Consider the following 12,217-nt stretch of genomic DNA (forward strand, 5'->3'; position numbering starts at 1 on the left):
GCAACACGCTCTTGTCAAGAGCTCCGCAGCCTCGGTAATACTTTATTAAGGAAAAGGGGGTGACGGCGGCAATCCACGCCCCCCAAAAAGGTTGGGGAGGCGATTCCTAACTGAAGAAGCCGGTTGTGTCTAAAAGGAGCTCCTGGCATCCCTTGCCAGAAGGCTGAGGAGAGGGGGAGACCTGGAAATTGAAATGCTTTTTAAGGCAGGAGTGTGCTGTTGAAATACTTTCCATCGTGTAAGAAATGAAGCCAGTCCACACTGCAAAAGTATGAGTCTGCTTTCACTGACCCTTTGTTTGCATGTATTGGCAAGCTTTTCTGCTACTGCTGCCTTCCAAAGCTCTGCAGGACAAACAGTGTGTGGTCAACTGTATGGAACTTTTCCAGTTTTGCATAATGACAGGTCTAGCCACAAACAACAAGCTCTTTTGATCTCACATGTGTGCTGCCTTCTTCAAACACAGGGAGCAGTGACATTTTCACAATCGTTTGCCAGCAATGGCCAGTCCTATATTAACCTTTGCCACAGGAAATGTTTTAACTTCGGTCTAATACACACATTTAATTTAATACAACACATAAAAGCCCATTCAGAAAATCTCGATTTCTTAAGCAGCAATTTCATCACCACTTGATGAATAGTTTTTTCCTGAAAACTCTTAGACAATTCTGTTTAGCAAACATTTAATAGGGCTATTGTGTGCTTGACACAAAATGCTGGTTTCCAGCCTCATGTAAATTTTTCCATCATACTTGTGCTAGCCCAGGCACCCCCAAACTGCGGCCCTCCAGATGTTTTGGCTTTCAACTCCCATGATCCCTAGCTAACAGGACCAGTGGCCAGGGATGATGGGAATTGTAGTTAAAAACATCTGGAGGGCCGAAGTTTGGGGATGCCTGTGCTAGCCTTTGAGTCACAAAGGGGCCTTCTAAGACAAGTCGCAGCCCTTTCATATAAAACACAATTGGAATATAAGGCAGAAGAGAGAAGATATAGCTTGGTTGGTAGAGCATGAGACTCTTAATCTCAGGGGAGTTGGGCTGAGCCCCATGTTGAAAGATTCCTGCATTGCAGGGGTTGGACTAGACGATCCGAGTGGTCCCTTCCAACTCTACAATCCTGCGATTTTGTGAAAGCTCAAATTCACATACTGTACTGCAGCCACTTTCTTGTTTATCCCAGGCTGCCCCACCCTATCTAGATCTTGTTAATCTGATGCTTGCTTTCCAGCTTGCTTAAAATGACAAATATTTGCTTTTGTGCTCAGATTAAAAGTTTATTTCCACTCTTGGAAATATAGTCATATATCATCACAGTAATGCGAAACACACACACACACACACAGACGAACATACAATGATGGATGACAAATCAAATCATGCAGATGGTTGCAAGGGCAAAATTGGGATCAACCGAAATTAGTTAGCATTACAGCGATAAACAGTAACAATCCACACAACATGGGCTTCAATAAAAGCAGCATGAGATTTAGATAATGCTAATATATAAGCTGCTGACTTGAATAATGCTTTTTAGCATCTGTTTGCCACCCAAAAAGTCAATCACTTCAGGTTCTGATGGTTTTTCTATAGACTTGTTTCTCATAAAACAGGGGTAGAAAAACTTGGGGGCCTGGTATAAGCTAAACAAGCTACAGCTTAGGGCCCCACTCTCTTGGGGGCCCCCAAAAAAATTAAAGGGGAAAACCCACAATGTGCATTTCCAAAAAGAAATAAAATAAAACCTACATACACCAACAGTGTTTTGTGTTGTGTAGGCTCCTATGATGTAAATAATGGGCCCCGTCTGCTAGCCTGCTCCCTAAAATATCACTGGTTTGTTCATTTCTATATATAGGGTGCCTACATTCTGCATGTGCCAATCGCTTTAGATACCGATTAGGTCTATAAATTATCATATAGCATATATTCAACACAAAAAAACAGCGACAATTTGTTGTTGACAAAGGACAGCTGGACATATAAAGGGCCCCATTACCTTCAATAGCTTAGGGCCTCATCAAGCCTAAATCTGGCCCTGCTGGTTGGCCATATTTTTAATCTCTCCACTGCGTCACCTCCCTCCCTCCCTCGCCTCCTCCCTCTCCCTGCCCCCAGGCAAGGGAAGTGATCTCTCGTCACTTCCACTGCTGCCTACCCCGAGAAAATAAATGTTAAAAAACTAGGAAAAAATGGGTGGGACAGAAAACTAGGGGGGGGGACCCAGGTTGCCATACGTTCTGGAAATTACTGACATCTCTTAACGTTCAAAAATCCCCCCCCCCGATGCCATTTTAGGCGTCCAATTTCCTGGCATTTCCAGAATTTTCCAGATGTGTGGCAGGCCTAAGCAAAGGCAAACTTATCAGGCTAGAGTACTGTCTTGTGCTCTGTTTGGGGCTGCCTTTGAAGGTTTGGAAACATCAACTAATACTGCATGAAACAGCTCCAATCTTAAGCAGTCAAAACATAGGACACATAGGGATGTCAGAAAATTCAGACGAAAAGGGAGGCAGAACTTGCTAATGTTCACTTCTTCATCCCGTGTCCAGAATGGAAAACAATCCAGCAAATAGGTTTGCTATTCACTGTTACTGTTGTTGTTGTTGTTGTTTGCTGTCTGCTGTCTGCAAATAACACTTAATTTATGACAATTATCCCCCTTTTTGACACGGTGCTTCCTTTGCACTGAATTGAATGGTGTGGGATAATGGCATGACAATGTCATTAATTTCATAATTACGTAAAATTTCACCGCAGTAAACAGCAAGACTAACAGCACAGTTTTGGGCAGTGGCAGAACTGCAGCAGAACAGAACCAACGGTGCAGGTGATGAATATACAGTAGACCAGAATGGAAACTGATGCCTTCCTACATCCCTGGTGACACATTAAGATACCAGTTGTGTTTCAAAGTGCTGGTGCCACTGAGCTACAGGCCTTTCTCCCCGTTGCCTCCTGAGAATTACTCTACCCATTAAACACTTAAACAGTGAAAGGGCAGATGATTGATTAATCAACTACAAATTATTAACTAAGCAACAGTACTCCTTCAGATAATTGCTTTGATGACAGTCGTAACTCAAGGTGGTTTTGTGCAGCACAGACAGAGTGGCCAGGAATCATTCTTCTTTGTTTCTCTTTGTGGTTTTTGTGCCAAGCAATTGATTGTGTTTCAGTTTTAAGCCCCTTGTAACTGCAATCCTGTGAACACTTACTTAAGAGTAAACCCTATTAAACGTTGCGGAACGTACTACCAAGTAAATACATAAAGGCTTGCATGCTGTGTGTGGCTTCTAAAGATGGACAAAACTGTCCATTTGGGTATTCTTATTTCCTCCTCCAGTCATAGAGGAGGAGGAGGAACTGCCTTCACATTTTAGTGGACATTTCTCATAAAATACACATTTGCAATGCAATGTTGCCTAATATGTAAGCAAGCTACTTTCATATAACACATCTCTCTGTGTTATTTTCACTAAGATGTGCATTTTAAATGCAGATTTTGGGGTTGGAGAACAGCATTGTAAAATTCAAATTCCAGACGATAACCGTGTTTTTCTTTGCATATTGTTTTGGGGAAAATGTGAACCAGGCTGAATTAGTGCCCCCATCCGAGGTGGCTTCATCCACACCAAGATAGGCAAGTTATTTGCGCCTCTCCCAGTTATGATGAGAAGCCTGGTTTCATGCCTCTCCGCTTCATCCGCTCCGTGAAAATGCCTGGCATGTGAGAGGCAGAGAGACGCATGTTTAACACAGTGATCCCTTCAATATGCATGAGCCCAAAACAAGGCATAGAAAAGCCTGACAAATGCGGACATGCAGAGGTTTTCCCTTTTTAAAATCCATCTTTCCCCTTGAAGTTTTTTTATAGAAGAAAAAGAGGGTGGCATCGCAAGGCTGTGTCGCAATTCAAGTGTGGCAGCAAACTGTGTCAAGCTTAAACATTAAACACGGGTTTCTTTTAAAGCCTCGATTTTCCTTGGTCTGTGTGGGTGACCTGGGGAAGGAGACGTGTTCTCTTTGACGCCTTGCTTTCAACCAGCACTGTCTGCATCACAAGAACACACATCGGAAGCAAATTTGCAGTAGTACGGAATGCTCTGGTTTCTGCAAGTGTGAGTGGGTGTATCAGACTGTTGTATATTGCTTTTTAACTTTGCATCTAGTGACAGTAAGTGATTCTGATGCCAGAAGGAAATATATGCAGTGTTGGTGAAAGGGAGAGAAAGCAAGGACACTGCATGTGTATTGTTATGTTTCTATCACTTTCGGTACATGCTTTTCTAACAATCTGTATTTTGATTTGTCCTCAATGCACCTCCCATCATTATTATTATTATAGTTCCTGTCATTTGAGTATTAGTTTCATTTTACAGAGGGGAGAACTGGATTTGGGAGTTGCCCAAAGTCAATTAGCAAGCTCCTGTTCTGTAGACTTTCCCCCTTGAGAAAACTGCTCTTTTGCACTCATTTGGAACAAACACCAATTTTGCTATTCTCCAGATGGACGTTTGCGCTAATTAGTGCTAAGGAGCAGGTTTTCCCTGGGAAAGGAGTGCGGCAAGGGAGAAAGGGCTCAGACCCATCCCTGGAAAGTGTAGATTGAGCAGAAAACCGCTATGACCCATACTTTCTGGGCACAGTACAAGTGGGAGTGTGGACGAGCCCTTAGAATTGAAGGACAGCAGCCAGGCACCAGAAAGGAAGAAGAAAAGATGTAGGAGAAAGAGAAAGAGGTCTTCTTCTCCAGCTGCAGTGATGGCAGCAGCTCTAGCTGCTGAGACAGGAGTAATGACCACTAGACAAGGAGTCTCAGGGGAGGAAGAGTATGGAAAGTTCAACAGTATACTTTTTTGAGGTGTGACCAGAAATAGGAACCTGCTGGATCGATCCACTGGCTTATCTAGTCCAGCGTCCTGTTATCCTGGCCCTCCCCGGCCAACGAAGGCACACTTCTGATAGTTAGCTCTTTGTTGACATGAAAAGCACTCACAACAGCTGCCATAATGTTCTGGATACACACACACACACACACAATTTTCCAGCCTCTAGGCAGCTGTGTGTCTAGGCCCTGCAGAGTAGTTACAGCAGCAGGGAGACCACCCATCTGTCGAGATCATCCTACACACAAGTAGGAATCCGATAGAGACACATGCCCAGCTGGCATGTTTTCGCCCTCCTGGTCGGTCAGGATCTTCAAAATCTCCAGCCCGGACATTACAGCAACTGATGCCTTGGAGACATCAGCACACTTAGGATCGGCAGATCCTAAGTGTTAGCAGTCCACGTGACAGACTCAGTGGTGCAGCAATATTGGCTATACTACTTTATTTACACATAATACACTCGGAGCATTCTGTCTTAGCTCCTTCCTCTTTCTCATCAGACAGCAAAGAGAAAGAACAAAGGACAATAGTCCCACATCACGGAACACGGAACATCCTGTCTCCGTCACTTCCCACAATGTGGAATGAAAACATACACCGTTATGTGATAAAACAATCCCATGACTGCAAGCACGGGCAAGAATCCTAACACCACTGTCCCACTGGCTTATATACCCCTTTCTGAATGGTTGTGCGTCTATAACTTGAGACTTCTCCTACACAGAAGTTGCTGCTGCTCTTCTCACTTCATACCGCTCCTGGTTCTAGGAGACAGCAAGGTGGGGGAAGGTGGAGAGTCTACTTACCCATCTGTTGGCTGAACAGTTTATTCTTCTTCTGCCACATCCGCTGTGCCTTCCTCCATCTTGGACTGCCCTGGCTCCCTCCCATCCTCTTGCTCCTCCCTTGTGGGCAGCGTCAAACCCCACAAATCACTGGTTCCCTCTCCTGGGTCACTCTCCTGGTCCCCTGCCTCTACCCCACACTCTTCAGAGTCCTGACAGTCCCTGACACCTGTTCTCACAGTGGCCAACCCACAAGCAGAATCTGAACTCGAGAACACCCTCCCCTCCTGTGGCTCCCCGTAACTCGTATTCATTACCATGGAGGCAGAGCATAGCCTTCATAGCTATGTCGTGTGTTTTAAGGTAAGTATTGAACAGTGGTACCTCGGTTTTCGAACGTAATCCATTCCAGAAGACTGTTCGACTTCCGAAATGTTCAAAATCCAAGGTGCAAAGGGCGGCCTGAAAATTCAATAGAGAAAATTGAAAACAACTCAGAGGAAGCCGTTCGACTTCTGAGGCGTGTTCGAAAACAGAAGCATTTACTTCCAGGTTTTCGGCATTCAAAAACTGAAATGTTCGACTTCCGAGACATTCGAAAACCAAGGTAGTACCACTATACAAGCAGTTTGAGCAGCAATCTCAGCAACTGATTTTGAAAGGGTATCTGGAAAGGTGTTGGTGGGTACCTGTGAGCTAGATACATCTTGCCACCCTAGTGGCAACCAGTAAGTAAAGGATAGCTTCATGGACATCAGCGAAAGTCGCATTTTATCTGTTCTATAATTGCAGAGGTTCTATAACTGCACATCTGGTGTGCATTTATGGTATTATGGTATATGCATTGTGGTAACCTGCCCTGGGACCTTATGGTAAAGGGTCGGTAGAAAACCTAAGAAAACAATCAATTAATTCTCAGATAAACCACAGCATCAAAGGGACTAAACTGCTCCTTTTCCTTTCACTTTCTTAGCGGCAGACTGGCTGGGTGCCCTGGCATATTTTGTTTTCAAGCATTCCAAATGAACTCAATCTGCATTTGGCTTCTACTAAGGCTCAAAACAAAGAAAGGAAAAAAATAAGTTGTAATGAACCAGATTAGGTGACTGATGCTATCAAAGGAAAAGGAAAAGATTTTGAAGCCCGGTGGTGGTGGTGGTGGGGAGTAGTGGAATTAATCAGAGAGTCAAGTGAAAAGATTGAACATAAGATATTCTCTTCCTTTTTATTCCTGGATTTGCAAGCTCAGTGTAATCGTCTTATAGCCGTCCCCACTTTTGTATTGCTCCCTTCCCTTCCAGGTGTTATTAACAGGGCTCAATACATTCTCCAAGAGTGGCTTCTAAAATATTTAATTAAAATGTTGGACAAAAATAAATATTTTTAATGGTGGAGCTTTTCGTTTCTGAAATTTGTGTGGAAAAGTGGCAGCTTGCCAGATTGAACAATCCTCCTCTCCCCCCACAACCCTGTACTGCTCCCGGGGTTGTCCTGACCTTCCAAGAGCCAATGGGGGGGTGCATGGGGCATGTAGGGGGACGAGATGGGGGATGACACCAGAAGAGAGGGAGGTCCGCCACCAGAAGCTGCTAGAATGTGGTGGCAGAGAACTCCACCGCTATTGCTCTACACTCCCAGGGCTGATTTAATTTATTACCTGTCCTTCACCAGCAGCTCCCAGGTGGGTTTCAACAATCTAAAACTGAGTATTTAAAACAGTTAAGAGTCAGTGTGATGTAATGATTGAGAGTGTTGGGCCAGGACCAGGGAGACCAGGATTCCAATCCCCACTCAGCCGTGAAGCTCACTGGTTAACCTTGGACCAGTCACTGGATGTCTGCTGGACCTACTTCACAGGGTTGTCATAGGGATTAGATGAGGAGGGGGAGAAACAGGTACACGACCATTGTTCCTTGGAGAAAAAAGTTGGATATAAATGCAGTAATGTAAATAATATTGCATTGCATTGCATTGCACTAAAACAGATTTGGCAGAGTGTTGTTGGTTTTTACTACAACTCCCATCAGCTGCAGGTAGGGTTTCCAGACTCAATAGAGGACAGGACTTCTGTGCCTTTAATTGCCCTGCTCTCTTTTGAGTCTGGAAACCTTAAAGAGAAACCAGCAGAACCTTTGTTTAATTTCCAAGCAAAGGGTCTGCTGGTTTCTCTTTAAGGTTTCCAGACTCAAAAGAGAGCAGGGCAATTAAAGGCACAGAAGTCCTGTCCTCTATTGAGTCTGGAAACCCTAGCTGCAAGTAGAATGGCTATGGCAGGGGAAGATAGGAGTTGCCATCCAAAACATCTGGAAGCCATCGGGTGACCTTTCCCTGGTTAGAAATAAAGAACATGCACAATACTATGAGTGGGCAGGTCAAAGAAAACCCAGCTGCTTGCCAAGAGCACATTGCATGGCTCTATTATTATCATTACTTTGTACTGTTCTAATTTTCTTCTCTGGGTGTTTCCCAGTTTTGTTCCCATAAAGGGTTTGGATTTTTCCTGCACTGTGTCATCAGTAATGAAAGATGTTGTCAAGCTGCAAATGCTGATACAAGGAAATCTCCCTGCAAAATCAATTTTGGCGTAGCACATTTGTGATTATTTGCTTATTTCGGTACCCATGCTGAAGCTTCTCCTGCTGACGCACAAAAGTCCCTGCCAGAGGCCTGACGAGAAACAAGTTTCCTGCAACTTTAAATTGAGGACGTTTTATAACTATCGAGTCTTCTCTTTCTTCAAACAGGTTTAAGTCAAGCTGTTTCCAATTTGAGCTTTGGGGATCTTGCTTAGCATTAATCTCCAGGGGCATTCCAAGGCAGTCTTTAGCAAAAAGCAGTCAATGAGGTAGCCAGCGACACGCCGCCAAAAAGACAAGAAAACAAAAAGAGGTGCCTCACCCAAACAAAGGTGGAGGAAAACACAGATTTGCATTTGCTAACTTATATACAGAGATGTGCATTTAGATATAAGTAATGCTTTCCCAAGTGGCGCTGTGGTTAAACCACTGAGCCTAGGGCTTGCTGATCAGAAGGTCGGCGGTTCGAATCCCTGTGACGGGGTGAGCTCCCGTTGCTTGGTCCCAGCTCCTGCCAACCTAGCAGTTCGGAAGCACATCAAAATGCAAGTAGATAAATAGGAACCGCTACAGCGGGAAGGTAAACGGCGTTTCCATGTGCTGCTCTGGTTTGCCAGAAGCGGCTTTGTCATGCTGGCCACATGATCTGGAAGCTATACGCCGGCTCCCTCGGCCAATAATGCGAGATGAGCGCGCAACCCCAGAGTCGGTCACGACTGGACCTAATGGTCAGGGGTCTCTTTACCTTTTAATGCTTTCCCAACAACTCCCATCCTGGATAATTGCAATTTTTATTGGCCATTCTCATCCCACCTCACAAACAGGATGAAAAACGTTCAGGCCAAATACTTTGGCTCAGATTTACTGCAAACTTGATTCAAAATTTTCAGATTATTTCAAAACACACACAGAGAGAATTCTAACATCCCCCGAACGGTGTCATGGACTGGTGGAATGCAGAGAAATGATGGGAGGAACCAGCTGGGGAACCACCAAGGTAAGAAGGCTCAGAGTCCAAGGACTAGTGGCAGAACAGCGATGAGTGATCAGAGGGAGAAGACTGGGGGGAGGAGGTATCAGAAGCTGAAGGGGTAACAGGGCTTAGTGAGCAGGGAGAGTCTGTGACAAAAAGGAATCCAGAACCAGAGGCAGAAGCTGAAGCAGGAGGGTGGGAGAAGAGAGGCCAAGAGATAGAGGTGAGTCAGGCTAGTGAAGATTCATGGGTATCTCTCCTTCCTGTTGCAACCATCTCCCTTCCCCCCCCCCCCAGTCTCCCAGAACCAGGAGAGGCATGAAGCGAGAGGAGCAAAGGCAGGCATGCAGGCACAGTCTCAGATTGCTTGAGAAAAGCTTCGGAGAGTAGGAGACATAGATGGTTGTGGGGAGATGGGGACCTTTAGTCTTAACAACTGATCCATGGGGGCAAGACCTACCGGAGATGAGTTCCTGTGCTCACTAGGCCTGAGACTCTGCCAAGTCTGTGCAAATCCCATTCTTGCTAATAAAGAGTTGGCTCCAATGGGCACAGTGTGATTTACTGCTGGCTCGCTCCCATTAAATATACATTCCAGCCATTTGCCATGATAAGAACATATGAAGAGCCTGCTGAATCAGGCCCATGGTCCATCTAGCCCGGCATCCTAGTCTCGCATTGGCCACCCAGATGCTTGTGAAAAGTCTGCAAGCAGGTTCTGAGCACAACAGCAATCTTCTCTCCTCTGGTTTCCAGCAACTGGTATGGAGGAAGCATACCACCTCCAAGAATGAAGATAGCCCCAGAGCAATGGTGGATTTTGAGTTCTCAAATTTCAGCAGCTCCCAGTCATGCCACCCTAATACCGCCTCTGCACAGAACTTCCACATGCAGGAGCAGTATAGCTTGGAACACTATATGGTGGTGACAGGAGAAGTTCCTGAATCTTCACTCCCTGCTCATCATATGCATCCATAAATCACCTGGCTGTTCACTGTAGGAAGCAGAATGTTGGGTGAAAAAGATATTTGGTGAGACAAAGGTTGTCACTTTTGGTCAAGGTCTGTTAAAAGGAAAGAATGAAAAGGAAGGAGGAGTTTGGAGGAGCAATGGGAGGGACCAAAAAGGAGAAGTCTTCAGGAGGAAGATGTAGGAACATGGCTTTAGGAGGGTGTGGCTTAAGGAGGAAGGGGCAGGGGAAAAAGGGGTCACTGATACCCTATTGCCAAAGGGCTCGCAAAAAAACTTGAGTTGTCCTTGATCCACACTGCACATGAAAATGGCATAGGTGGGTTCCTCCCCACCCCCCAGCAAGAGCAGCTGCCTGGAGAGCAATGGCGCCTTTCTGGAAGAATTGGTATTCTGTGCCTTTTGCGGTATGTAAGCACCTTCAGGAGGTAGCAGTCTGAGATAAATGCCTATTGCCTCAGAGTATTTCCAGAGAGTGGTTTGACGGGGAAAATATACCCCTTAAAGCATTTGACGTGTGATTTGTATCTGAGAGCAAGCGAGCGTGCTGCTCTGAGGCCAACTCCTCCAGAAGCCCCTCTGCAAACAGAGGCCCACTTCTCGTGCAATATTGTCACCTTTCTATTGAACCCATCATTTTGGAGCACAGGCTAATCGAGATGTGTGGAGATTTACACATCAGTCCCTGCTCAACCAGATGAGAAGGAAATAGATATGCAAGACGGTGACATCTCCAAGCAGCAAATGGAATTGTTTCTCCAAAGGTCCCGGCTGTGCTTAAGCAAATGAACCTTGAATAGAAGAGGTGGCAAATGGAAGTCACAAAGCAAGACATTATAAAAAATGTGGGGTGTGTGTGTGTTTATTTTCTTTTCATTTTGTGTCTTACACAGAGATGCACACGCATGGCGCAGCCTTGGAAAGTGCTGGATCACAAAAGAAGAAATCTTGTCTTTGTTTATTTATTAACAGCATTCCGACCTTTAATCGGTTAATGCCAATCAGAACTCACAGAGAATAACATAGATCAACCAAAAAAAAAAATTCCTTCAGTAGCACCTTAAAGACCAACTAAGTTTTTATTTTGGTATGAGTTTTCATGTGCATGCACACTTCGTCAGATACACTGTCTTTAAGGTGCTACTAAAGGAATTTTTTTATTTTGCTTCGACTCAGACCAACACGGCTACCTACCTGTAAATAGATCATCCAGTCGCTTTCACTGCACTGTTTTTCGTGCCTGCTAAAATTACATTCTTGTCTAGACAAGCCTACCCTGATGCTTAGAAAGTTGGATTAATTTTAATCTGCTTAGTATTTTAACTTTCGTATGTTTTTAAGTATTTTTAAAATTGATTTTCTTGTTTTCTCCTTTTGTAAACCACTTTGAGGTTTGTTTGTTTTTTTACAATCAAGCAGTGTATAAATTTTATGAAATTAGTATAATATAATATAAACCAAAGACATGGCCTTTTTGGTGATGACTCTGAATATGGAACTTCCCTCCCATGGAAGACACATTTGGCCACCTCCTTGTTTTTAAGGTGGACCCTGAGAACATTTGTTTTTCAATCCTCTTTTGGTTAGGTAGCCCCTGTGGTTTAAATGTGCCTTTTTATTGTTAACCTGGTGGTGCTGGAAGGCTGTAATGATAAACGTTAGCATTGGGTTGGCTGCATAGGGATGGTCCTCACGGGCCAAATGTGACAGGTGGCTATCAATCACCTCCTCCTCCTTAGCCCCATCCTAACAGACATTGCTGGGGGAGTGGGGCTGTAAACACCTCAGCCCTATAGAGTTGGCACCTATGGCGTTTGCATGTTATTTTCACCAATACACGCATTATTATGCACACATCCTCCTAATATACACCTTTTTGTTCAGTTTTCGGTTGGGAAACCGCTTTGCAATGTTCAGAGAAGTGCACATTTTCAAAGGATGCCTGCGTTTTGGTTCAAATACCGCTTCAACCGAGTTATAAATTACTATTATTAATATATTATGCCGCATTATATTGGTC

This window comes from Zootoca vivipara, chromosome 10 (genome assembly GCF_965207765.1).
Source record: "Zootoca vivipara chromosome 10, rZooViv2.hap1.1, whole genome shotgun sequence".
NCBI lineage: Eukaryota > Metazoa > Chordata > Lepidosauria > Squamata > Lacertidae > Zootoca > Zootoca vivipara.